Below are 27754 nucleotides of genomic sequence, written 5' to 3'. Positions count from 1 at the left end.
TCCGATCCGATATTTCCCGATATCGGAAGGTATCGCTCAACACTACTTTTAACCCCTATAACTTCCTAACAAAAAAAAATTTTGGTTCCAAAATTGTGCTGATGTAAACTATTTTTTGTGACATATCTCTCTGATTTAAGGGCATGAAAATTCAAAGTTTGAAAATTGTGAAATATTAAATTTTTTTGCCAGATATCCGATTTTTTCACAAATAAACGCAAGTCATATCGAAGAATTTTTACCACTATCATGAAGTACAAAATGTCACGAAAAACAGTTTCAGAATCAGTGGGATCCATTGAAACGTTCCAGAGCTGTTACCTCATAAAATAACAGTGGTCCGAATTGAAAAAAATGGCCTGGTCACAAAGGCGAAAACAGGCTCTGGCGTGAAAGGGTTAAAATTTTAAAAAAATACAATGGCAAAAAAATAAATAAGGCAATGTGATAAACATAAGAAACCACTTTTATTCTACAATGTGCATAGTCATCATGGTAAGAATGCTCATTACCTAGAACACCATTCAGTGTTCAAAACCTTGCACTTATTTCCATGGAATCAGCTTTATCAGGGTAATGAAAACGGTTCCACAGCAATAAATGCAGGTATTTATTTTGTTTAGTTACTTATGCAACTAAAGCAATATCTTTCTAGACCAGTCTTTGTAGTGACTTGTTATGAACCTCATAACAGTACCTTGGGTGAATACCAATTTGTATACACTCAGTGTTAAAGCCCCACTCCAGCGATTTGTTTTTTTTAATATCAGTACTAGAGTGGTGCCACTAATTTAAGTTCCTTGACCCTAGTATTATACTCGCCAGATGCAGTCTTCAGCTGTTTCCGGCGCCGCTCTGGTTCCATGCTGCCATCTTGTGACCACAACTTCTGACTGATCGAAAGTCAGAGGTATCAGTCATCACAAACTCTCGATTTAAGACAAAGAGAGCCTTCTTCTGGTCTCATTCTGGCTCTCTTAGACTTACATTGAGTAGTGACGTCCAGATCGACCAGCAAACACTGGAGCAGCACCGATAACAGATGAAGACAGATTAAATTAATTAAAAAGAATGCTGGAGTGGTGCTATAAGCAAAGGAATACTTGGTCTATTGGTAAACAAGGTAGTAGTTCGACAGCTAGTGTATAGTTTCCAAAGTTTCTATAAATGTGTATGTACTGTACAAAATAAACAACATGCCAAATTTCAGACAATGATTAGCCTGATAAAATTGCTCAATAAGTTGTTACACACTTGTATGCAATACCTTATATCATGCAAGTTTTCACTGGCAGACCAGTGGATGTCCCTTCTAAAGTCTCGCCAAAGATGGTCACTCGCAATTTATAGCAGGGCAATTAGTGAGAATCTGCTTACCCTGTGCAACCCAGTCTGGAAAAAAAAATTCTAAAGTATTGCAATCTACAATTAGAAAATATTTTATACTATTAATATAAGTTTGCTGTAAAAACAAAAGATGAATGAATCATTTAAAATTTGAATTTAACTGAATTGCTGAATTTTTCCAGGAATTGAAAGTACTCCAAAACCTACAATAGTCATGTTAAGCATGTATGGCACAATTTTCTCTTTTCTTCACACACTAATATTTTGCATTGCTTTGCTATCACACACAGTATGCATAGTTTGGTAGATACAAGTGCTCCTCACAACATTAGAATATCATCAAAAAGTTAATTTATTTCAGTTCTTCAATATAAAAAGTGAAACTCATATATTATATAGAGTCATTACAAACAGAGTGATCTATTTCAAGTGTTTATTTCTGTTAATGTTGATGATCATGGCTTATAGCTAATGAAAACACAAAAGTCATTATTTCAATAAATTAGAATAGTTATCAAAAAACACCTGCAAAGGCTTCCTAAGCGTTTAAAAAGATCCCTTAGTCTGTTTCAGTAGGCTCCACAATCATGTGAAAGACTGCTGACTTGACAGGTGTCCAGAAGGCAGTCACTGACACACTACACAATTAGGGTAAGCCACAAAAGGTCATTGCTAAAGAAGCTGGCTGTTCAGAGTGCTGTATCCAAGCATATTAATGGAAAGTTGAGTGGAAGGAAAAAGTGTGGAAGAAAAAGGTGCACAAGCAATTGAGATAACCGCAGCCTTGAAAGGATTGTTAAGAAAAGGCCATTCAAATATTTGGGGGAGATTCACAAGAAGTGGACTGTTGTTGGGGTCATTGCTTCAAGAGCCACCACACACAGACATATCCATGACATGGGCTACAAGTGTCTCATTCCGTATGTCAAGCCACTCATGACCAATAGACAATGCCAGAAGCGTCTTACCTGGGCCAATGAGAAAAAGACTTGGACTGTTGCTCAATGGTCCAAGGTGTTGTTTTCAGATGAAAGTACATTTTGCTTTTCGTTTGGAAATCAAGGTCCCAGAGTCTGGAGGAAAAGTGGAGAGGCACACAGTCCAAGCTGATTGAGGTCTAGTGTGAAGTTTCCACAATCAGTGATGGTTTGGGGAGCCATGTCATCTTCTGGTGTAGGTTTTATCAAGACAAAAGTCAGCGCAGCTGTCTACCAGGAAATTTTAGAGCACTTCATGCTTCCCTCTGCCAACAAGCTTTTTGGAGATGGAAATTTCATTCTCCAGCAGGACTTGGCACCTGTCCACACTGCCAAAAGTACCAATACCTGGTTTAAAAACAACAGTATCACTGTGCTTGATTGGCCAGCAAACTCGCCTGACCTTAACCCCATAGAGAATCTATGGGGTATTGTCAAGAGGAAGCTGAGAGACACCAAACCCAACAATGCAGATGAGCTGAAGGCTGCTATCAAAGCAACCTGGGCTTCCATTACACCTCAGGAGTGCCACAGGCTGATCGCCTCCATGCCACGCCGCATTGATGCAGTAATTGATGCAAAAAGAGCCCCGACCAAGTATTGAGTGCATTTACTGAACATACATTTCAGTAGCCCAACATTTTGGATTTTAAAAACATTTTTCAAGCTGTTGTTATAAAGTATTTTAATTTACTGAGATAATGACTTTTGTTTTTGCATTGGCTGTAAGCCATAATCATCAACATTAACAGAAATAAACACTTGAAATAGATCACTCTGCTTGTATTGACTCTATATAAAATATGAATTTCACTTTTTGTATTGAAGAACTGAAATAAATTAACTTTTTGATGATATTCTAATTTAGTGAGAAGCACTTGTATGTTGCAGCCACATTGTATTTTTTGCCATGAATATTTTAAAACTGTGATGGTTCTAACCTTGATTTTTCAAAATTGCTACAAACTAGGTTTTTGCTGGCATTGCAGCAAAAAAAATGCAATATGGCCCCTACTTGGGGACATAACCTTACAATTACTTTGACGTTTGATGGTATTCTCGCCCAGTTTTTATGGTTAAGCTGTGAACTTTGACATCCCTGAATTACCCAGTTTCACCATAAAATGGCTGCTGCATTTCCTGCTTCTGCTTTTATACAGGTTTTGATAGTCCTTTCTGATTGGCTGTGTTATATTTTAAACCAACAAAAAAGTAGACTAAGTTAGGGTGTCTTTGAGCGGGGGCGCCATATCATTAAACATTAGGGTGCCAACCTCCGCTGCTAGGTAGGGTGAGCAACAGGGACGACTTGCGATTTGATAGGTCTGTTTATATACACTGGCTAGTACCATTTCATTAACCCTGATGCCATATCTTAATACCCCTATGAGTTCATGTGTTTAAGATATGTGGGTCCTACATGCTTTTAATATATTAATAAAAGTTATTTTTAAGGTCTACTTTTTTATTGGTTTATTGATTGGCTGTGTTATACCATGAGATGGTGATAGCTGCAAGTCCGTATGTTAAAGCACATCCAAGATCATTTGGTAGTTCTTTGGCTGATGCAATCTACTGCAATGTGCAAAATGGCAGCAGCCAGTTTAGGCAATTCCCGCAATGCGAATTGCAAATTGTTTGAATTCATTAAGTTCAGCAAATTTCTAAAAATTTGGCAAAAATTCAATTAGCATTGAATCAATTCATTCATCTCTAGTGAAAATCTACGCTTTCCAGAAATTAACTGAGAATATATTCTCTGTACCATCAACTACCTCAATAAACAAACCCTTTCTAATTTTCCTAAATCTGAATGTTATATATTTAGGGAGAAGAACTGTAATGAATTTTGCATTTTAATTTCATGACTAACTCTCAGCACGTGCACTAGGTATTACAGTATGATAAAATCAATCATGGAAAATTTTGGCCCACACAGTACGATTCATTTTGGCAAAATTTAGCCTGAAGGTTACTAACAAGCGGATGGAAGAGAATTTAGTCCAGCTGGCATAGTACATTACAAAGTAATCCTCTAAGGCAATTTTGGATAAAAGATCAATTTGCAAAGGAACTAAAAATAAAAAATGCATCCCATAAAGAAGTAAAGTAAATGCATACAAATTTGAAGTATTTAAAAACCCTGACATTTTCTGGGGGAAAATGACTTGAGATATGTTCTGGATATATCCAAGCATTCATTTTGATAGACAGTGGCATCATCCTTGCTCCAGATGGCATGCAAAATAATTTATAAATGACAAAGTTCAGTAAGTTTATAGCAGCTGTTCTCATTCTGTTCCAGCTCCTTGGCCACCCACTTCAGTAGAACCGAGAACCTTCAATCAAGCTGTGCTTCTCTCAGGACTTTCAAACAACATTACAACATGTGTTCAATATGTTTCCAGAAGGGACTTGGCCAAATCGGAAAGTAGCTTTAATACAATTTAAATATAAATGCAACACATTATCATACATATTGTGAATCCTATGCTTGAAATTAAACCACAGCAGATAGTGTTGATGCAGCATCTTGCTTTTCACCAGTGTGAGATTTCATTCTGTTAACTTTAAGAATTCCATCAACTAAAATGACATAAATAAAAATTGTCTCAGAAATTCTTCTCTATACTCCAAACTTAGTTTTATAAAAGTTTATAGTCAGATTGCGTGAAAGAATTGAAATGCTTGGCTTGTTTCATGCCCATTTGTCCAACTGGCCCAGTTAAGAGGCATTCACTGATAAAATATAGAAGCCTGGAAATGAGATAATGCACAAGGAAATGCATCAATAAATTAAGGTTGGATTATCAGGATAAAGGAGAATGACTGGCATCAGAGTTCTACATCTATAATAGAAAATACCAGTAAGGCACAAAAACCCAAGAAAGGATTTAGACAATACATCAACACACACATAGTATTGTAAGTTTTCTAACTTAAAAACTTGGTAAATTCACCTATTTAAAGGGAACCTCTCAGCAGAATCATGGTGCCTGAACCACTGGCAGAATAAATCAGAGACTAGCTCATTGCACATGTATACTTATTTCTTTTTTTTATATTTTTTTAAAAAAATGTTATGAAACTTTTTTCATACTTTTTTAATTCCAAACTTGATGGTGTGATTGTTTGATTGCTCATATTACACACTATTATTAGATTCTTGCTCCTACCAGTGATCTAATGGATGTACTAAAAGCTCCTGAGAGATCACAATTGCAGAATTGCAGAATGGAAATTGATTGTGCACCAATTAAAAGCAAGAAATTCAATGTCCGCGATCAAAAAAATTGATGGACTATCTTGTTCGGGAAATTTGATTTGCATTGAATTTATTTGACACAAATTGAACATCTCTTATTATATTCTGGGGATTCCACATACCCTATTGCATAATAAACAAAGACATTAAAAAATGAATAAATAGTATACTCACTTTCACCGCCCCAGCACTATATCTAGTCCTTCACTGGCTCACTCCTGCTACGGTCTCTTCTGGTCTTCCGCGTCTTCCTTAACTATATTCCAGCACTTCCTAAGTAGGCCTCAGTCGATGTACGTCAGATGGCAGGATAGGTGAGTGGCCAGTTGAGTATAATATTTTTTAAAATTTTTTAACCTCTTTCCATGCCCTCCACAATCGACCAAAATGAAAGCCAATCAGGCGCTATTTTGCTGGAAGCAGATCACAAAAATATTTCATTTAGGCAAATTCTTTGTTCAGTGCTGCTCACGATTATTGGCACCCCTTCATTTTTTTTTCATAGACTGCACAATACCTTCAGAAATAAATGGAAATGTAACAAAGCAATATCCTCAGGATTTTTTAATTAGTGGTCCAAAGTAATACAACAGTAAAACATTGTTTTTCAACTTCCATGTTGCAATTTCAAAGAAGAAACAGAATAAACAGCATGTGCAGCAATAAAGGCACCCCTAATTAATACTTGGTTGCACACCCTTTGGCATTGCTGACAGCCTCCAAACGTTTCTTGTAGCCACTAGCCATCTATAAGCTTCTTGCACTTCTCAGCTGGAATTTTCTCCCACTATTTGCAGGGTTCTTTTTCCGCAATGGCAGATTTCAGCTCACCCCAAAGATTTTCAATGGGATTAAGGTCAGGACTCATTGCTGGCCATTTTAAAACAGTCCATTTTTTCTTTTTCAACCATTCTTGTGTACTTCTGGATGTGTGCTTTTTTTATTATCTTGCCGAAGGACCTACGATCTTCGACTCAAACCAAGTTTTCTTATACTGGGTAGGACATTTTGCTCTAAAATCTCTTGATTATTCTCTGATTTCATGATTTCTATGATACAGTCAAGGCCTCCAGTACCAGACGCAGCAAAGCAACCCAACAGCATTATGGATCCTCCACCATGCTTAACTGTTGGTAATGTGTTATTTTCCTTTTAAGCTTCATTGCGCCATCTGTAAACAAACTGTTGCTTTACATTGCCAAAAAGCTCTATTTTTGTTTCATTTGTCCACAGAACATTTTCCCAGAAGAATTGTGGTTTGTCAAGGTACTCTTTGGTGAAGATCAGTCATTCCTTTTTATGTCTTTTCTTCAGCAATGGTTTCTTCCTTGGCCTTCGCCCATGAAACTCTGATTGGTTTAGTGTGCAGCGTATGGTACTTGTTGAAACCATGACCCAAGACTGTTCCAGGTTGGCCTTCAGGTCTTTGGATGTTTGACGTGGTGTTTTTTCCACCATTTGTACCAACCTTCGAAGACATCTCTTGTCAATTTTCCTCTTTCCCCCATGTGCAGGGATCTTCTTGACGGTTCCATGCTTGACAAACTTCTTAATAACATTGCGCACTGTTGAAATGGGGATACCAAGGTCTTTGGAGATGTCCTTTACCCTTTGGAAGTCTTGTGTTTGCTAATAATAACAGTTCTGATGTCCTCACACAGCTCCTTTGTCTTCACCATTGTGACAAAGGAACAGGGCCTACCATGTGGCTTTTTAAAACACTGAAGTCATCATTCATTGGCTAATTCATGTCACATGGACACCACCAATTAATCACTGGTTAATCTCTTTTGTGTTTCAAGAGTCAAAATTTGTTTCCATACTAAATTAATGTAAAGTGTGCCAATACCAGTGACACAACAAGCTTTAGGTTTTTCTATTTTTCCCTCCCATTGTTTTTTGTTTTAAATTATTGTTTATCATTTGCTCTTTTCTTTTTAACATGAGTGTTCTATACAAAAAAAACTTTCACTTGATTCATTTTTGTTCAGGAGATATTCCATATTATGTACTTAAACTTCATGGGTGCAAATAACAATGAGCAGGACTGTAACACTGATTTGCTCATCTCTAATGGCTACCATCATTCATACTGAAATTAAATCAATTTCCCATCAAAGGCAGCAATCGCCTGGTATTGGTGAAGCCTATAGTAAACTCTTTCTAGCCATATGTTACCCCTTCAGGAGCAATTTTTGTTTGAGCCAAATCTGAGAGTCACTTTTTTTGAAGAATCTCTATTCTGGCTAATAAGGGAATATCCCAATCAAGGGCTCCTTTTTGGAATTTGGTATAGGTCATATTGAAAAATGCAAATCTAGATGAAACAAAAAGATTTGTGTGTACTATTTGCATTTAATGTTTTTACACTACTGTTGATTGGTAATTACCTATCAACAGAAGTGTAAAAACAATAAATGCAAAAAATAATTGAGCTATTTCACTATCCTATGTATCATTTAACTCTCAATATTAGTGTTAATAATATAGGGAGAAAGTAAAACAAATCAGTGTATACCTTCACTTTAAATTTGACATGTAAGGCTGTTGCATCTGTGCACCTGTAAGAAAGTGGAGGTGTTACGCACGCACCTCTTGAAGACATACTGTTGATATATAATGTATTGCATAGTTTTAAATGTGATTTCGTAATTTTCATCTACTTACTTGGGTATAGATAAAGTTAATAGTTGATACTAGCCCAGGATTGGAGGGGTTACATGGGGATACTTGGGACAACTTCCTGTTAGTGATTCAGAGAGGGTTTAGCATTCAGTAGTGAAAGACCTATGGTCTAATAACTTGCAGATCTACATGCTAAGGAGTGTTGTGTGTGAAAAGGGAGGACATAAGATAATACATCCTAAGGACCAAGGAAACATGAAGAGACATTTGACAGAATGAAACCCAGGCCAGGGAAGTCATTTAAAATGGTACAGAAATTAACCCAGGGGAAGTAAAAGGCCCACTAAAAAGGGTAAAAGGGATTGAAAGAAGAGGGAACTGCATCAGAAGGATGCTGGTGAACAATTGTCTACATTGAAAGGAAGCTATGGTCAACATACTGGGACATGAATTCTCCAAAGTAGAGCAATGGACTTTGAAGGTTCAAGTGAGCTGTAGTACCAATGTACCTCGAGCAGTAGGGTCCTCATTATTCAGCAGTGAGCTGAAAGTAGCTGTGAGGGGCCATAGTGTTACACTTCAACCCATTTGGCCCTCACAGGAGAAGACAGAGCTTACCATAAGAGTTTACTGGGTTGTCATGAGATACAGGATTGTGAAGCACAATGAAAAAGAAGAGTTGTTAAATATAACCAAGAAGTGCCCATGCCTGCTTAACCCCTTTACACCAGAGGGTGGCTTGCATGTTAATAACCAGGCCAATTTTTACAATTCTGACAACTGTCATTTTATGAGGCAATTACTCTGAAACGCTTCAACGGATTCCGCTGATTCTGAGATTGTTTTTTCATGACATATTGTACTTCATGACATTGGTAAAATTTCTTCAATACCACTTGCGTTTGTTTGTGAAAAAAATCGGAAATTTGGCGAAAATTTTGAAAATTTCACAATTTTCAAAATTTGAATTTTTATGCCCTTAAATCAGAGTGATATGTTACACAAAATAGTTAATAAATAACATTTTCCACATGTCTACTTTACATCAGCACAATTTTGGAACCAATTTCTTTTTATTATTTATATATATATAAATATTTTTTTTTTTTTCATTAGGGAGCTATCAGGGTTAACCATTTTTTTAGGGACCACATCACAGTTTAAGTGACTTTCAGGGGCCTTTATGACAGAAAATATCCAAAAGTGACACCATTCTAAAAACTGCACCCCTCAAGGTGCTCAAAACCACATTCAAGAAGTTTATTAACCCTTCAGGTGCTTCACAAAAATTTTTGGAATGTGGAAGCAAAAAAATGAACATTTAACTTTTTTCACAAAAATGTTACTTTAGACCAAAATTTTTTATTTTTGCAGGGGTAACAGGAAAAAATGGACCCCAAAATTTGTTGTGCAATTTCCCCTGAGCACGCAGATACCCCATATGTGTGGAAAAAACACTGTTTGGGCGCACGGTAGGGTTCGGAAGGGAAGGAGCGCCATTTGACCTTTTGAATGGAAAATTTGCTTGAATAATTAGCGAACGCCATGTTGAGTTTGGAGAGCCCCTGATGTGCCTAAACAGTGGAAACCCCCCAAAAGTGACACCATTTTGGAAACTAGACCCCTCAGGGAACTTATCTATATTTTTAATTTTTTTTTTATATTTTTACAATTTTTATTTTATTTTTTTACTTTTCTGTTTTTCCTTTTCCACAATGTCGCACTATGAGACTTTCACTTTTATCTTTCAGATCCCTGTGCTATACAGACTGTCACAGCTGCACAGGGAGAAGTTACTTTGGTTATGGACTGCGCATGACCAAAGTAACTTCCGGCCTTCTGGTGACCCGGATGTTGTCATGACGACATTGGAAGCCACCGCAGACATTGCTGGACACTGGCAGGAGAGGTGAGTATAACAATCACCTCCCCCCTTGCACCCGCAATGCTGCAACCAACTTTGCACTCGATTAATTAATGTGTTGGGAGCGGTGCTCCTGGCACATAGCACCGGGTATCAGCTGTAACAATCAGCTGACACCAGCTGCTATCGCCCCGCACCACTTGTGTGCAGGCGCCATCGCCGCTCGAGTAATAGTACGTAGCTGGTCCATAAGACCCATGGTGAAGCTACGTACTACTACTGATGAGGTCATAAAGGGGTTAATGCAAGTGAATTTGTGAAGCTTTGTACCTATTATCTGATGTACATAGTTCTTAACAAGTTACTGTTCAGTAGAAAGAAGTTTATTTCTGGACTCTGGTCTGCTAAGTTCAACTGCAGTATGGGGTCTGCAGAGGTGTATCACCCAGGAAGCAAGAGCACACACATCTAGAAAGGATCCCCATTTTCATGTAGCGTGGTGAGGCACGGAAGATGAGTACCTCGTCCTCGGCTACAGCCCTGTACCATGTTACACCATGTTATCCTACAATGGGAACATTTTCCGATGTATACCTCAACATCTCCATAGGCGATCATTAAAAAGACAGAGGGTGAAAGCGTGTTTTTTTGGCCTCTGTCTGGCCGCTATGCACCAGCACACCATTTATTTAAAGGGGATTGTCCAGCCTTACGCTACAAGTGTCTACAGACTTGTGAATTCTCACATCTTCCACACTGCACACAGTGAGGATTCTTCGGTGTCAGTGTCAGGAACGGACGGCCATGTGACATCAAGTATGCGATTTGCATATTTCTGACCACATTTCGACTAGACTGTGTCAGGCTTCACTCAATACACTCTCATTGAGCGAGGTCATGCCTATCTAGTAGGCACATGACGGCATGTATGAAAATCACTTCATTGTTGTCACACTGCTACCGGGGCCAACACCGGAGAATCCTTACAGCAATGTGAGGATTCCCGCATCTGCAATCACTTAGAGTGACTGCAGACTTGTAGTCTAAGGTCGGACAATCCCTATAACTCTATAGGAATGCACAGTATTGCACTTTCAAACATAGGGGGCCCTACAAAGAAACATGCCACGATGTATATGTTTCTTTACAGGGGGTTATACGGTGGAAGGATGCCTTGGCATCCAACCTAACTGTGCACACTGTCGGGCGACAGTGAGTACAGATGCAGTGTGGACCAAGTCTTACATAGCTAAAGTAGTAGTAGTAGTAGTAGGCTTTCCTGCAGTCCTCTGAAAAAACATTACTGAAAATAACTAGTGATGAGCGAGCATGCTCGCTACTGCTCGGTGCTCGCCCGAGCATCTCACTACTCGAGATGCTCGGCGCTCGCCGAGTATTTCCGGGATTGCTCGGGGGGAGCTCGGGTCCCCTCCCTGCATATTTGGCGCTCTTTAGAGCGCCAATAAACATGCAGGGATTGCCTGCCATGCACTGTAATGCCGTAGCCATGTTGGTTGTGGCATTACAGTGATTGGCTGGCCGCATAGCATCATCGGGTCTATATCAGACCTGGCGCCGCCATGTTTGTCACAGTCACACCGGAATTAGACAGTGTAGGGAGAGGTGCTGCTGCGTCAGGGAGAAATTTGAATGTGTATTAGGTAGTGTAGGAAGAAAAACCGTAAATTACACATATCCATCTTAACAAACAGTCCTTTTGAGGACTAACTAATCCATCTACAGAGATATCAGGCAGGCAGGGTGTATAGGCAGGCAGAGTATATAGCAGACTGCAGTGCATATAGCACAAGAGACTCCATTCCAATTCTGCCTTCTGCTGCTGTTAGATATTTCTATACAAAGGCCCAGGTCTCAGGGGCCAGGAATACTTTTCTTTGGATCCTCGTTATTTGCTTAAAAAGCAATCCAGAGAACACCATTTTTCTGCGCCATTTGCTTGTTGGCACTGCAGAATACAGCCAGGTCCTTTCCATATTACAGCGCTAGAAATTAAGCTATTTAAAACTGTGTTTTCTCCATCAAACGGATCACATATACGTTGTTAGAAAATACTGCCATTTCTGGCCTCCATTAAAAATTTCTTTCAGTGTGTCAGTGAAGCAGTTCTCAGCAGTTTGCTGTTCAAACTACTTACCTACAGGCCAGGTATTTAAAACTGTGCTTTCTCCGTCACACGGATCACATTTACGTTGTCAGAAAATACTGCCATTTCTGGTCTCCATTAAAAATTTCTTTCAGTGTGTCTGTGAAGCAATTCACACCAGTTTGCTGTTCAAACTACTTACCTACAAGCCAGATCACATATAAGTGTGCTCAAAACTCAGTCATTTGTAGTGAGCGTGGAAGATACTGTCCTCCATTTAAAATGGGCAAGGCACGTGGCAAGGGACGGGGAACTGGACGTGATGGTAATGGTGCATGCAGAGGCCGAGGACAAGGCCGTGGGCAAGCTGAAATTGTGCCACAACAAACACCCACATCTTCTCGCCTGACCTTCCTGTCCCAATTTCTAGGGGACCGCAGCACACCACTATTGAACCAAGAGCAGTGACAAAAGGTTGTTGGTTGGATAGCAGATAATGCTTCCAGTCACTTAGCCACCACTACCACCACCACCCTGTCTTCCACACAGTCAAGTCTCAGTAGCCGTGAGTCTGGACCGCATATTTCTCACCCTGATCCTCCTTCCTCCCACAATGCCGAGTATCCAGAGACAACTGATCCCACACTTGGACACTATGAAGAGCTGTTCACTTTTCCATTTATAGATTCGGGCCTCTCGCCTGGTCCACTTGAAGCGGGGCAAATGGAGATCGCATGTAGCGATGCCCAAATATTTGAGCAGCCACGGTCACACAAAGGCGACGGTGGGAAAGTGTCACAAGAGGTGGACGATGATGAGACACAATTGCCAGAAAGTCAGGAGGAGGACCAGGGTGCGGAAATGGAAGACGAGGTGGTGGATGATATAGTAACCCACCCAACCTGGCAGGAGGACATGCAGAGCGGGGACAGCAGCACACAGGGGGAGGGAGGAAGAGCACCCTAACAGGCAGGAAGAATCAGTGTGGTGGCCGGAGACAGAAGGCAGGCAACCGTTCCACATAACAACAACATGAAGGAAGTTGCCAGTACAACTGTTAGGTCTTCCCAAGTCTGGTTGTTTTTTAAAAATTCTGCTGATAACCCCAAAAAAGCCATTTGCACCACCTGCCAGGCCAGCATCAGCAGGGCTGGCAAAACGACGAGCCTGACCACCACCAGCATGATCAGGCACATGGCAGCAAAGCAACTGACTTTGTGGGCCGAACCCCAGGGTCCAGCAACAGTGTCTGCAGGTGGCACCATTGCTTCTTCCGCTGTTGTGCATGCAAGCCAATCCCCTGTCCATGTGCATGCGAAGATGCCTCCTGCCCTGCACCTGTCGTTGCGCACTCTCAAGTAGCAGCATCAGGAAGCACGTCCATGTCCTTGTCCCAGCACAGCGTTCAGTTGTCCATACCCCTGTCCTTGGAACACAAGTGCAAATATGCAGCCAACGCCGCACAGGCCACACTACACAATTCTCACATTTCACGACTGCTTGCGCTCGAAATGTTGACTTTTAGCCACGTGGAGACAGAAGCATTCCGCAACCTGATGGCCCTCGGTACTCAGTCCCCAGCCACCACTATTTCTCCCAGTGTGCCGTCCCCGCTTAACACAAGCACGTGTCCTTAAACATTAGCCGTGCTCTCAACAATGCAGTTACCGGGAAAGTGTTAGAACCTTGCTGTTAGGTTTTTTTTCCTTTGCTGGTCACATGACCTTGTTGGCCTATTTAATCCTGCTCCGCCCTTCTGGCTTTGCTGGACTTCATTGTATATCTACTTTCTAGCTAGCCTGTGCTCTGTATCTAACTCTGTTAGTTTGCTTGGTCTACGGACCTCTATGTTCTATCTATTTTGTTTGTTCGTCTGTCTGCTACTATTTCTGTTAGGAGGTGTCCCATATTCCTCCCAGTCCTTAGTACTTGTGGGGAGGGAATCCCTACATCTATAGGTCTCCGTACAGACTAGATTAGGACTTTAGCAGGTCTGATCGCAGGATCAGGTTCCCTGTTACATCGTAGGGATTCAGCTGAGCCCTATAGTAGGGACAGATCTCCTCTCTTTCCTTAGCTTTGGTAGCAGAACATAACAGAAAGTCCACCTAACCACGGACACGTGGACAAGTGCTTGTGGGCAGGGATGGTACATCTCACTGATGGCATACTGGGTTAACATAGTGGAAGCCGGGACCCAGTCGGACCTTGGGACGGAACACGTCCTCCTGATGCCAAGGATTGCGGACCCTAGGTCAATCAGGGTTGCCCCCATGGTCTACAGCTCCTGCGCCTCATCCTCCTCTTCCTCTTCCTCCTCTTCAGCCTCCATATCCGAAATGACCACATCAGTCACAAGCTGGAAGCACTGCAGCACGGCCTCGGCCAAGGGGCAACAGGCTGTGCTGAAGCAAATATGCTTAGGTGACAAACCGCACAATGCTGAAGAGTTGTGGACAGCTCTGAAAGAGCAGGCAGATCTGTGGCTCACACCGCTGAACCTACAGCAAGTCATGGTCGTGTGTGACAATGGCTGGAACCTGGTGGCGGCTCTGAGGCGAGGCGAGCTCACACACGTACCATGCCTGGCCCATGTGCTTAACCTTGTGGTTCAGTGGTTTCTCAAATCCTACCCAGAGCTGCCGGATCTGCTTGTTAAAGTGTGCCGCCTATGTGCCCATTTTAGAAAGTCAGCTACAGCTTCCACTGCCCTTGCCGTGTTTAAGCAGCGTTTGCAGCTTCCGGCTCACAGACTGGTGTGTGATGTCCCCACGCATTCAAACTCTACACTGCAGATCTTGGGAAGGATTTGTGAGCAGAAGAGGGCAGTTGTTGACTACCAGCATCAACAAGGCCATCGGTATTCAGTTCAGACTCCACACATAAGACCTCAGGAGTGGACATGGATATCAGACATATGTACCATCCTCCAAAACTTTGAGGACTCCACCAAGATGGTGAGCGGCGATGACGCCATAATTAGCGTCAGCATCCTGCTTCTCTGTCTTCTGAAATGCTCTCTGCTCACAATCAAAGAGGATGCATTGCAGGCGGAGCACGATGAGATGCTGCAAGGAACCATACAGGGAGATTACACACAGCCAAGCCTCATCTCATCCCAACGTGGATTGGTTGACAATGAGGAAGAGGGGGAGGAGGAGGAAGGAGAGGAGCTGGTTTCATGCACTATAGATGGTACTACATGCACAGCTGTCATACTTGTTATGATCTGCAACATGTACTAAGGAAAGATAGGGGAAAGCTGTCCCTACAGTAAGACTAAGCTGAATCCCTACTATGTAGCGGGCAGCCTGTTCCTAGCGAACAGGCCCGTCTTAGTCCTCGGCTAGTCTGAACGAAGAACTATAGCATTAAGGGAGGGGTCCCTAAGAGAACTAAGGACTGGGACAAAAATGGGACACCTCCTAAACAGAGAAGTTGTTGCAGAACACAAAAAGACAAGCTGACAAAAATGTACTACAGGTCCCAGAAGGATCAAACGAACTTGACAGAGAAAGGCACCGAAGCACCAGGCTAGAGAAACAGTCAAACACTGAAGTCCACTGAAGTGACACTTCTAGACCCACACTACAAGGAGAACTTTATATCTCTTATTCCTGAGGCGGACAGGTCTACAAAAATGGGGCTGTACCAGAAGGCCCTTGTTGCGGAACTATTAAAAAAATTCCCATCTGAAAACGCTGGCAGCAGAGGGCACACTTCGTTGGACAACCAAGGAGTACAGGCGAGTGAGACACAACTCCAATCCAGCAGAGGCAGTGGAACACTGTCAAAGTTCTGGGAGAGTTTTCTCAGACCCTCCCATCGGACAAGCCCAGAGGCGCGGGGTACTCTCTCAAGGAGTGCAAAGTTTGGGAAGATGCTGAGGGAGTACCTTGCCAACCGTACCAACATTCTCCGTGATTCCTCTGTGCCTTATAATTATTGAGTATCCAAGCTGGATACGTGGAATGTACTGTCTCTCTATGCCTTGGAGGTCCTGGTCTGCCCTGCCGCCAGCGTTTTATCAGAGCGGGTTTTTAGTGCCGCTGGTGGAATTATAACTGATAAGCACATCCGCCTGTCAACTGAAAATGCTGATAGGCTGACTCTTATAAAAATGAACAAGGGCTGTATTGGGCCAGACTTCTCAACACCACTGAATGATAGCAGTGTAACATAAATTTAAATCCAGCGTCTTTTCTTGGGAGGTGTATTCCCATGCACCTTTTCACTTGCACACATGGGTATTTGCTTCCTGACCTTGGCTATTTGCTCTTGTCCTCCTCCATATCCTCATCCTCCACCACCTTATCACCAGGGTGACCGTGGTCCGTGATGCAACACCCACATAATTTTTTTAAAGGGTGTTTATGATGGCCATAAAAAAATTTTTTTATACAGTAAGTTCATGTATACCCCCAGGGGTAAATGTTTGTCAGCCCATACAATTAGTGCAAGGGAATTACAAGTATAGGAGGCCCGCTCCTTTCTAATGGGAACTTTTTTATGAGGCCCTCCTCCACATCTCTTCGAAGGGGCATTGAAGTGCCTCCAAATTTTTGGCAGCCCTTGCATTCACTGCATAGGCCGACACTATGGTAGAGTCTCTCCTTTCTAATGGGAATTTGTCATTACTGGGGCCCTGCTCTATGTGTCTTTAAATTCTTAGTGGGGTTTTTCATAAAATTGGTCAGCCTTTGGACTCACTGCATACCCTATAACTGTATAGCAGACTCTCTCCTTTCTAAAGTGAATTTGTCGTTACTGTGGCCCTGCTCTATGTGTCTTTAAATTCTTAGTGGGGTTTTTCGTAAAATTGGTCAGCCTTTGGACTCACTGCATACCCTATAACTGAATAGCAGACTCTCTCCTTTCTAAACTGAATTTGTCATTACTATGGCCCTGCTCTATGTGTTTTTAAATTCTTAGTGGGATTTTACCCAAATGTTGGCAGCCCTTGCAGTCACAGCATGGGCATTACCACTATAGGAGACCCACTTCTTTATAATGGGATCATTTTTTTTTACTGAGGCCCTCCTCTATGTCTCTTCAAAGGGGTATTGGGTTGCGTCCAAATTTTTCGCAGTCCTTGCAGTCACTGGATACGCAATAACAGTATAGGAGACCCACTTGTTAATAATGGGAACAACAAAGCATAGCCGGCTGATGGCTCTCTAACAATAGCGAGGGCCGACTGCTGGCCTTTTAAGAATAGTCATCTGATGACCCTATAAAAATAGGCTTTATGACTTTCAGAGTCCCTCCATCATAAATAAAACAGGATGTGTCTGATGATGTGTTACACACCACATTGCCAGATAAGGTTGTAAAATGTTAAAATGACATTTCCCGGTGAATGCATTTGTCTTAAAAAATAACGTAAAGAAAAAACAAAACAATAGGATCTTTCTTTAGTATATAAAACAGCGCCACCAATTTAACCTCAATGTAATCACATTGTTCAGCTCCTGCACCTCCTCCTCCATCTCCGAAATGACCACATCAGTCACAAGCTGACAGCACTGCAGCACTGCCTTGGCCAAGCGGCAACAGGCTGTGCTGAAGATAACATGCTTAATGCTTAATTGACAAACCTCCCAGCGCTGCAGAGTTGTTGAAAGCTGTAACACAGCAGCCTGATCTGTGGCTCTCACCTCTGAACATACAGCCAGGCATGGTCATGTGTGACAATGGGTGGAACATGGTGACGGAGAAATGACACCCAAAGTAGATACGGTTTCCCTCTATGCCAGTCCTTTCACCGAGCTAAATACAACTCTCATCAAAAAAAGCTGTGGACTGGCTCCGTACTGTCCCTAGCCACATTCACCTGTCCACGTCTTTGTGGGCAGGCGGTCCTTCCCAGTAAGTGCACTGGGGAGGGCACTGGTAATGTTGTGGGACCCGTGCTTGTGGAAAGCGGAGACGACACCGGGAGAAACAGTGGCGGCTGGGGACCGAGTATGGACACCTTCCGCCTCCACGAGCCTAAAAGGGCATATTTCAAGTGCAAGCATCTGCCCAGAAATCTGGCAGTTTAGTGTTGCGGCCTGTGGGTGGGTGGCTGGCTGCATACTTGCGCTTGCATTCCAAGTAACAGAAAACTAAGCACATGATGGCATCTATCATCATCATGGCCTCACCTCAGCACTATGCACTCTCCTGAAGGAGAAGCCAGTGCCCACAGGAGGAGTCTCCGGTTCTCTGGTGGGCCCGTCCAACCCTTCCGAGAAGCAGCCCTGGCTAAGAAAAGTGTGGGGGAAGGTTCCCGGACACTCTATGGTTGCTTTTTAATGTGGATTGGACATTCTTATGCATGTTATTTCTTAAACCGCATTGCAGATCAGGCAATTGTCCAACTCTGTATTCATGAAATTAAATGCGCAAAGAAAGATGTTTGTGTGTCAAAGCACCACCGACAAGAGCTAGTTGATGTTGGACGGGCTGCCATTGCTTCTGCAGCAAGCTGCATTAGAGTACTTCCTGGGAGAAATGACACCCAGGGTTGATACGGTTTCCCTCTATGCTAGTCCTTTCAGCGAGCTATATACAGCTCTCAGCAAAAAAAGCTGTGGACTGGCTCCGTACCGTCCCTGGCCACATTCACCTGTCCACGTGTTTGTGGTTAGACGGTCCTTCCCAGTAAGTGCACTGGGGAGGGCACGGGTAATGTTGTGGGACCTGTGCTTGTGGAAGGCGGAGACAACACCGGGAGAAACAGTGGCGGCTGGGGACCGAGTATGGACACCCGGCTGCTGCCGGCATGAGGTTATGAAAAGCTTCCGCCTCCACGAGCCTAAAAGGCCACATTTCAAGTGCAAGCAGCTGTCAAAAAATTGACAGTATAGTATTGCAGCCTTTGGGTGGGTGGCTGGCCGAATACTTGCGCTTGCATTCCAAAGAATGGGGTAGGGACAACTGAACGCTGCCCTGGGACAAGAACGTGGACGGTGATTGTTGCAAGTCTGCATCGACAGGTGCATGGCGGGAGGCATCTTTGCATGCGCCAAGGATCACTTATTATGGGCACACTTTTAGGTAGTGACCTGGGAGTCAGAAATACTGCCAGAGGTCTTCCCAATGCTGTTCCCAAGTCTTTTCAGCACTGTATGCATGTGTCTGATGATGTGTCACACACCACATGGCCAGATAAGGTTGTAAAATGTTAAAATTACATTTCCCACTGAATGCATTTGTCATGGTTGAAAGCAATGCAAAAGTGAAAAAACGCATCAAAAACGCTACGTGTGACATAGCCCAAGGTGTGGAGGAGTATTTTTGGTTTTGGTTATTTATTTTGTCTTATATACAAGTCATTACCCTGGAAAGGATGTTCCTTAACATATTTCCCAGGAAAATCCATTTTGGTTTTGCTTTTGTATGTTTTATTGTGAGTCCGTAAAAGTGGCGTAATACTCTGACAACGTTGTTGACAGCAGTGACCTGTGAGTCAGAAATGCTTTCAGGGGTTTTCCCCATGTTGTTCCCATGTCATTTGAGCACTGTTCCCATTGATTTGGTCAATGCTTTGGCCCTCTGCAGACCGCTGGGGGAAGCCGCCTGAAAAATGCTCGAGTTTCCCATAGACTTACATTGGGCTCGTTGCTCGGGTCGAGCACTCGAGTATTCCAATTTGCTCGACCCGAGCAACGAGTACTCGAGCAATTTAGTGCTCGCTCATCACTAAAAATAACCTTATAACTAATAATAACCTAATATACCACAATTAATGACAAACATAACAAATGACAAACCCCGTTGAAGTGAGGAACTAATAAACTCTGATTGCTACATCTGTACACAAAAAATCCCAACTGAACTAAAAAAAGACACCACCCCATCTAAACATAAAGCAATGTATTATTTTATTTCCTGATAAACTTTGTTACTCATTCGTAAAGTCGATAATAGTACTGTACTCTTAGGTCAGCTCAGGCTCTCCTAATACAATATGGCCCCAGGTTATCAAGTAATATTTCAAGGCAGGACGAATTAAGAGCCTAATTACACAAAGAGAGAAGTGTCTTGTTCATTTTCCATAATACAATGTGCTCATTCAGACATTGCAGGGCTCTGGAATAATACCAAGTATTAGGTATCAGTGTCAAAATATTGTTGTTGTAGTTTGTGAGTTGTTATACGGTGTGATTGAAACACTGAGACATATTGTTCACATGTTCTCTTAACTAGGGAGTATGACTTCATTTACTTTACAAGTATATCATCTGCTATTGTTCAGTGGTCTTTATGATGGCAATGCCAGGACCAAACACATAGTACCCAAAGTTCTGTGCTGTGCAGATTTGTCATAGTGACCCTAAGTTCAGATGAGCATATGAAAAATCGTGATTTTATACAGAAAACTCAGACTATTTTCATCTGTATTGTCATCCGTATTATACCCATGTGTCCGAACTTTTCATACATTTGGCATCCATGTGAATGACAGCCGTGTGCAATCTGTATTTATACATCAGAATACAGCTTCCTATGTTAAAAGGAACCTGTCATGTAAAATAATGCTATTAACTTCCAGATACGTGGTTAATCTGTAGGTTAACAATGTTCTGACACCATGCAGCCATCATTCTGAGACTCCTGCTGCCAGGAGGAAATGCACTTTATTGCCCCCGGCAGTCTTGCTCTTCCACTCATAGGGGTGGAGCCGGCACGGCTACAGTCACTGCACAGTGTATAGTGAATTGCAGCTGTAACTAACTGGCTCTAATGCTGAGCCGACTGTATGTCAGTTCCAAGGGTGCCGTTTTAGCCACCGCTCTTTGAATACCGGAACAGTACCATTGAATTATATTGGTTAGTGTACTGTCTGATTTTTACTCAGGCAGCACCGTCTGACCGTCTGTACAACATGTAAGTTGAAATACTATAGGAAAACTCCACCTTTAATGCTAATTCACTAGCACTAATACATCAGCAAATTTAGTTTCAGTCCTGCCCAGTTGTATTCATAAATTTTTATAATTTCATCATGCACAGATGTATCATGTGATCCGAGTCTGACTACCAGTACAGCACACATAAGCTTATGTAGGCAGGAAGTCAGTTTCTGATTTCCTGTGATGACATAAAGAAGTTGTCCACTATTTGGACAACTTCTTGACATCCTCCATGCTTGGCCCGATAAAATAAAACAGCTTATACTCACCTCCTGTGATCTCGCCGTTCCCGCTGTGTCAGCAGTTGCTTTCCTCGGTGCTCCCGTGTTGTTGTTGTGACATGTGACCCTGGCGCCCAATGAGCGCTGGCATCACTGTCCCTACCCTCTGTTGAATTGAACATGAAGAAGAAGTCAGAAAGCAGCCACAGCCTAGACTTCCTCTTCATGTTCGTTTTGTCCGAAGTCGGGGACAGTGACGTCTGCGCTGATTGGGTGCCGACGTCACGTATCACAACAACAGCAAGGGGGCCTTGGGGAGAGTGAGTGCTGACACCGCGGGAACGGCGCCAGTGTGAGAGGTGAGTATAAGCTTTTTTATTTTATGGGGGCCAAGCATTGGGGATGACAAGGAGTTGTCCAAGTAGTGAACAACCCCTTTAATTTTTAAATCTCTCCTGGAGGATGTCAGACCCCTCTATCTGCACCAAGATCCCACATGACTTCCAATAGATAGGACTAAAAGCAGAGCAGGCGCAGTGTGATAAGTTCCCTCATCTTCTGCAAAGCCAGAGATAAAATGGAAAATGTAGCCTACATTAGGGAAACCACATCAGAGGGGACAAAGGAGTCAACATGGCAGGCAACCCAAAAGCAAAACAATGACAAAACAATAGGACATTAAATAAAACAAAGCAAACTCAAGAGGGAAGATGTTTTTTTAACTGGAGTGCAAGTTTAAAGAGAATCTGTAATATATTTTAACCTGCCCAAGCCATGGGCAGCATGAATCAGGACAGGCTCCATTATTGGAAATACATGTCTCACTCTAAAATGCTGAGGCATGTAATAGAAAACATAATATAAACATGGAACCGGAACAAGGTTACTGAGAAGACTAATCAGTAAGGCCAACCTACGCCAGCTATTCTATGCCTGGCTTTGCATCATTGACAGATGTCTCCCTATGTGTGTTATGTGCTTATTGCAAAATATAACATACTGTACCAAAAGCAGTAGCAAAGAGGTTGCTGGATTAGAAAATCCATTTAAAATAGCATAATAGGACAGTCTGAATAAATAGTGGCTAGATATTCATTAGACTTTATTCACACAGCAGTGTTTTTTATCAGTATTTCATCAGTATTTGTATGCCAAAACCAGGAGTGTCTCCAAAATACAGAACAGGTGTCAATCTTTCAATTATAATTTTTCTCTATAAGCTCCACTCCTGGTTTTGGCTTACAAACACTTATGCAAAATACTGACCAAATACTGATGTGTGAATAGGCTCTCAGTAGAGAAGAGTATAAAGTAGCTACAAAGACCGTTTCTCTTTGGAAATCTAATTCTGACCATGAATTGCAAGCACCATTCATTAATTTAATTTCAGTTGACATAATGAAATAATGAATATCTTCTATGAAGGTGCCACAAGAGAACTGACTACCTGCTGCCAGGTACACATAGAAAACAGCTGCGATCAAAGCAGAAAATGTCATTGATATTACTAATGTTTTCTTATGTGACAGAAGATCTTAGAGCCTTCTTCAGTGTCCATGTGCAACTGCTACTAAGGATTTTCCAAAGCTAACAGCTGTCACTGGTGTATCAATGTGACAGACAGTCGCTCTGGATCAGACTGTAGAAGGTCACTGTGCTTGGCATTGCAGATGACTTCTTGATCCTCTCATCTCTGTAGTGTAGTGATATCCTTCTTCCTTTAGAACCCAGCAGCGACCTCCACCTTCTGCTGCTAAATTGACACACCCTTGCTTGGTAGTTAAAAACTCTGTGTCTCCAGAGAGTCGCCGGTGATAGTACTCCAGACATGGACAGAAGAACATAAAACTAGCAGTTGGCTAGTTTCTTCTTGGACTTCCCTTGGAGGACAGCTGGCATCAGAGCCAAACTGGGTCAAAAAAGCAGCCCTGCTAGACAAACCCCACCGGCCCACATACTATAAGTGTATGTGCACACGGTCGGTATTGGCAGCGCTTTGAACGCAGCATGAAGCGATGCACGCAGGTGAATCCGCATATGTTCATTGAACCATGCGGATTCACCGCATCCTATACATTGCACTGATATAATTTCTCTTTTCCGCAAGAGAAATTGACATGCAATGGTCTGGAAAGATGCGCCACATATCTGAGTCCACAGGCGATCCGCAGGTGCATGGAGACGCATTTCTACAAATCCCATCCACTATGCTGTAACTGTCATGCAGGATGTGGGAAAGACTTACTGCAACACAGAGGGAAGAGGGAAAAGGAGCCCAGACACTAGGGAAAGGGGGGAGTGGAGACCTCCTAGTCTGGTCTAGTGTCACCCTGTCTCAACTCCCGTCCCTATATTGGCTCTTCACCAATCGCCGCACGCATGCCTCGCCCTGACTTTCCCTGGCGCATGGCTAAGGCTAGGGAAGGGAGGAGATGAGCACTAGTCGATCTCCACTAAACTCCATAGACAACAAGAGTAGACAAACAGGGGGAGTTTGCTTAGCTTTTAGATGACTCCAGCTAAATGCTCACAAGGCCTCAAGCTCCAGAGAGGGCGAAGTACTGCTCTTGCTAAAGCCTCACAAATAGTAATGAATATCGCCGGCACCTCACTCTCAGACACACCAGGTATTTATACACTCAGGCCAGAGAGCTAATTAGCCAGAGAGAGGTAGCCGCTGGGTCCTAGAGACAGCCAGCCTCTAAGAAGATGTTTGTAATGCCAAATATAGAGATTTCCTGCAGCCAACTGCAGGGCGAATGTCTGTCACCTCTGACACACCCGTGACAGTAACATCCGACCGCTGTGGATTGCACGCAGTTCAAGTGCGCTGCGTGCAATACACAGCAATTACTGATCGTATGCACGTACCCTAACACTCATTACCCCTGATCAGTGAATTTTGCTTTACTTTGTCATGCCCCTCACTCTCCTAAAAGCAGTTATTTGAAGAGCCGCATGTGAATGGTGCCAAAGTGCGTATGATCGGCCACAGCTCCATTTACATGGTGCTCTACAGAGCTCCGATTCTCGGGATTATGGGGATCCCAACAGTTGGATCTCCAGCGATTGGACAGTTATCCCCTATCCAGAGGAGAGGGGGTTACTTGGGAAAATCAAGTTAAACAGTTTTTCCAATATTTATTTTTATTTGGCCGTAATAATATTGAAAATACTAAACCAATATTGACGCCTCTCCGACAACAGGACTGGAGAAGTGATACTATGCAGTGTATATACAGGACAGGAGGAGTGGTACTGTGCAGTTTATATATACAGGACAGGAGAAGTGGTACTGTGTAGTGCATATATACAGGACAGGAGAAGTGGTACTGTGCAGTGTATATAAACAGGACAGGAGAAGTGGTACTGTGCAGTGTATATAAACAGGACAGGAGAAGTGGTACTGTGCAGTGTATATAAACAGGACAGGAGGAGTGGTACTGTGCAGTGTATATATAGAGGACAGGAGAAGTGGTACTGAGCAGTGTATATATACAGGACAGGAGAAGCGGTACTGTGCAGTGCATAAATACAGGACAGGAGAAGTGGTACTGTACAGTGTATATATACAGGACAGGAGAAGTGGTACTGTGCAGTGTATATATACAGGACAGGAGAAGTGGTACTGCGCAGAGTGTGTATATACAGATACTTAGATTTGCACAGTCTCAGCCCGGCACCTTGTCACTTCTGGAACCCCTGCCACCTTAACATAGCCCAGCTCTGCTTCATGAACACTGTCATTTTGTCATTTTGTAAACACATTAGTATTTTTCCAGTGAATACTGGAGGAATGTTACCTGTGTGAATGACTGTTCTGACAATGACAAACTCTTCAGAGCATTAGAGGCATTAGAAGCTATTAATTTGTGCACAATATACAAGACCAGCTTCTAAAGTCAAATCTGTGTCTGAATTGCCCATCCTAAACTCTTAGAACTCTGACTTGTCCAGTCATTTGTTTATTTACCTACCATAAAGATAAGTAGATAAGCAGATAACCTCAGACTCCACAGAGAATGCATGACTCACTGATACACAATGGTACACTGACAACAGTAGCCAGGCAGCCCATTTTATGACCTAACAGACCAGTCCACCAGGCATCTGCCCAATAAGGCAGATTAGCAGTCCGGGCCTGGTTTTTGTTATCTCTCTGGTGTCTTCTCAAGCTAAGTATATCCCCTTTGTTTGTTTACCTTGTTGTCTTTAGTTACAGTGACTGACTAGTGTTCACCTTGTCCTCTCCCTACCTACCTACCTCTATGAACATTCAGGGATTAGATTTCCTGCTCGGCGATAGGTACAGATCCTATATAGGGACGATAGGGTAGTCAGGGTGATATTAGATCTGCCTAAGGGTCTCCACTCCCCCTTTCTCTAGTTGTTGGGCTCCCTTCCCCCTCTTCCCATCGTTGTACACTTTTTCCTTCCCTCACTTTGCGTGACAACAGCCTCTTTCAATAAAAAACAATTAATAGTGTTGCGTGGCTTATGCAAAGTTACGTCACACTAGACACTAAGGCGGTGCTTCATACTGGCAAAGTCATGCCACATGCCAACAACTCTCTGAACACATCTTCCTAGAGGCAGAAGAAGGCAACTACTGTGCATGCACGAGATTTCCTGCTTAGGGAGAAGGAGGAGGTCAGAGAGCTATCGCACATCAATAACTTCTTTCTGATGGTGATTACAGATTGTCCTGGGAGGAACTTAATTAATAATTAATAAAGATACTCTGATTTTTGCAAAATTACTTAGATAGTTTACTTTGAAAAGGGCTTTCTAGGTAGACCTTCTAGGAGGCCTGTGGTGGATTAAAGGGGTAAACTGATCTGACAAATTCCCAAAGAAAGCTGACAAAGATAGATGGCCTAATAACATTCATAAATATTTGGCTGGTAAATAGATGGAGACAGCCTCGAAAGTCTGTCTGCTTGGGGTGTGTTTGTTTTAGGTATTATTTTGTAACAGAATACAATAAGGAAAAAGATCACGCAGCCAAGAAGCAGTAGACAGTATATAAACACTGTCCAAGATTAAGTTGGAAGTCTCTGGTATGGATGAAATATCTAATAAAACTGTCACCATGGGATAAATGTCTTCTCTAATGTTGCCAGATTAAAATAAATATAATGATGTCTTTTCAGTTTTTCATATGAGGATTTGCACTGGCCAATTATTATTTGACGATATTTTAAAAGAAGTGACTAATAGAGATGAGCGTTGTTCTACTCGAACTGTTCGCCAATCTCAAATTCGAGCTGTTTTGGGCGGTGTTCGAGCCGTTCGGCGAACACGAACAATTTGAGAAAAATTCGGCTGTTCGAGGTTATGTTCGATAACTGTTCGTGCACCAAAATCATAACTGGATTTTTTCTCAGTAATGATGAAAATTAATGTTAATACGCAGTTTGATTGTACAGCGGGGTGGGGGGAGGGGCAGGGGATGGATCTCTGCAGGAACAATGAAGGACTCCATTTTTTTTTTCTCTTTCCCGCATTTACAGTGGGGAGGTGCAATCTGTCAGCCTATCAGCAGCGCACACACGGAGCGAAGTGCTTTTTTTCACACAAGCAAGGGCATGTGTCATTGGCAGTGTATGTCACATGTCCTTGCCCTATAAGACCAAGCCATTTTCCCCGTCGCCACCATTTTCTCACTGCTGCAGCTGCGTGTTAGACGGCACCGCTGTTGCTGTGTGCGCTATACCTTGTTAATTTCAAGCCAATTTTCGCACAAATCTACAGATAGCTTGGGAGTAGGGAATAGTTGTGATTGCAGTCCTTTTAAGGACTAGGTTACAGCATTTCCTACGACTTTTATCAGGCAGGTCTGTGCTCTTAAATAGATAGATTGTGGGAGTAAAGACTAATTGTAATTGGAGTCCTTTTCAGGACTAGGTTACATCAGTTCCTATCAGTTTTTGCCAGGCAGGTCTGTGCCAGTGCTGTGCAAGTTTTTTTCACAGCATTTGGCTGAATCTAGCAAAGCTAATCCTTTTTGGCCTATTGCAGAGTGTGTTAGTCAGTGGAGTAGCCTATCTGTGTTGCAAGATATACCACCTGTGTATAGAATACCAATTTTTTTACTGCACATAGTGAAGTAAAATCTTTTGGGCACAGCATCATTCTATTAGTCCATCTATACAGACCTCCATCAGGTTGCAAACTGAATATAATTTTTTTCTGCATCTAGCTCTGAAAAAATATTGGGCTTCTAGCTGTGTGTGGGACTTGTTGTATTAGTCCATCTATACTGACCTCCATCAGGTTGCAAACTGAATATATTTTTTCTGCATCTACCTCTGAAAAAATATTGGGCTTCTAGCTGTGTGTGGGACTTGTTCTATTAATCCATCTATACAGACCTCCATCAGGTTGCAAACTGAATATATTTTTTTCTGCATCTAGCTCTGAAAAAATATTGGGCTTCTAGCTGTGTGTG

The sequence above is a fragment of the Phyllobates terribilis genome, unplaced genomic scaffold (assembly GCF_046119375.1).
Source record: "Phyllobates terribilis strain yellow unplaced genomic scaffold, ASM4611937v1 Scaffold_4__5_contigs__length_816908805, whole genome shotgun sequence".
NCBI lineage: Eukaryota > Metazoa > Chordata > Amphibia > Anura > Dendrobatidae > Phyllobates > Phyllobates terribilis.
The sequence above is the reverse complement of the archived record's forward strand: the minus strand, read 5'-3'. Positions refer to the sequence as shown.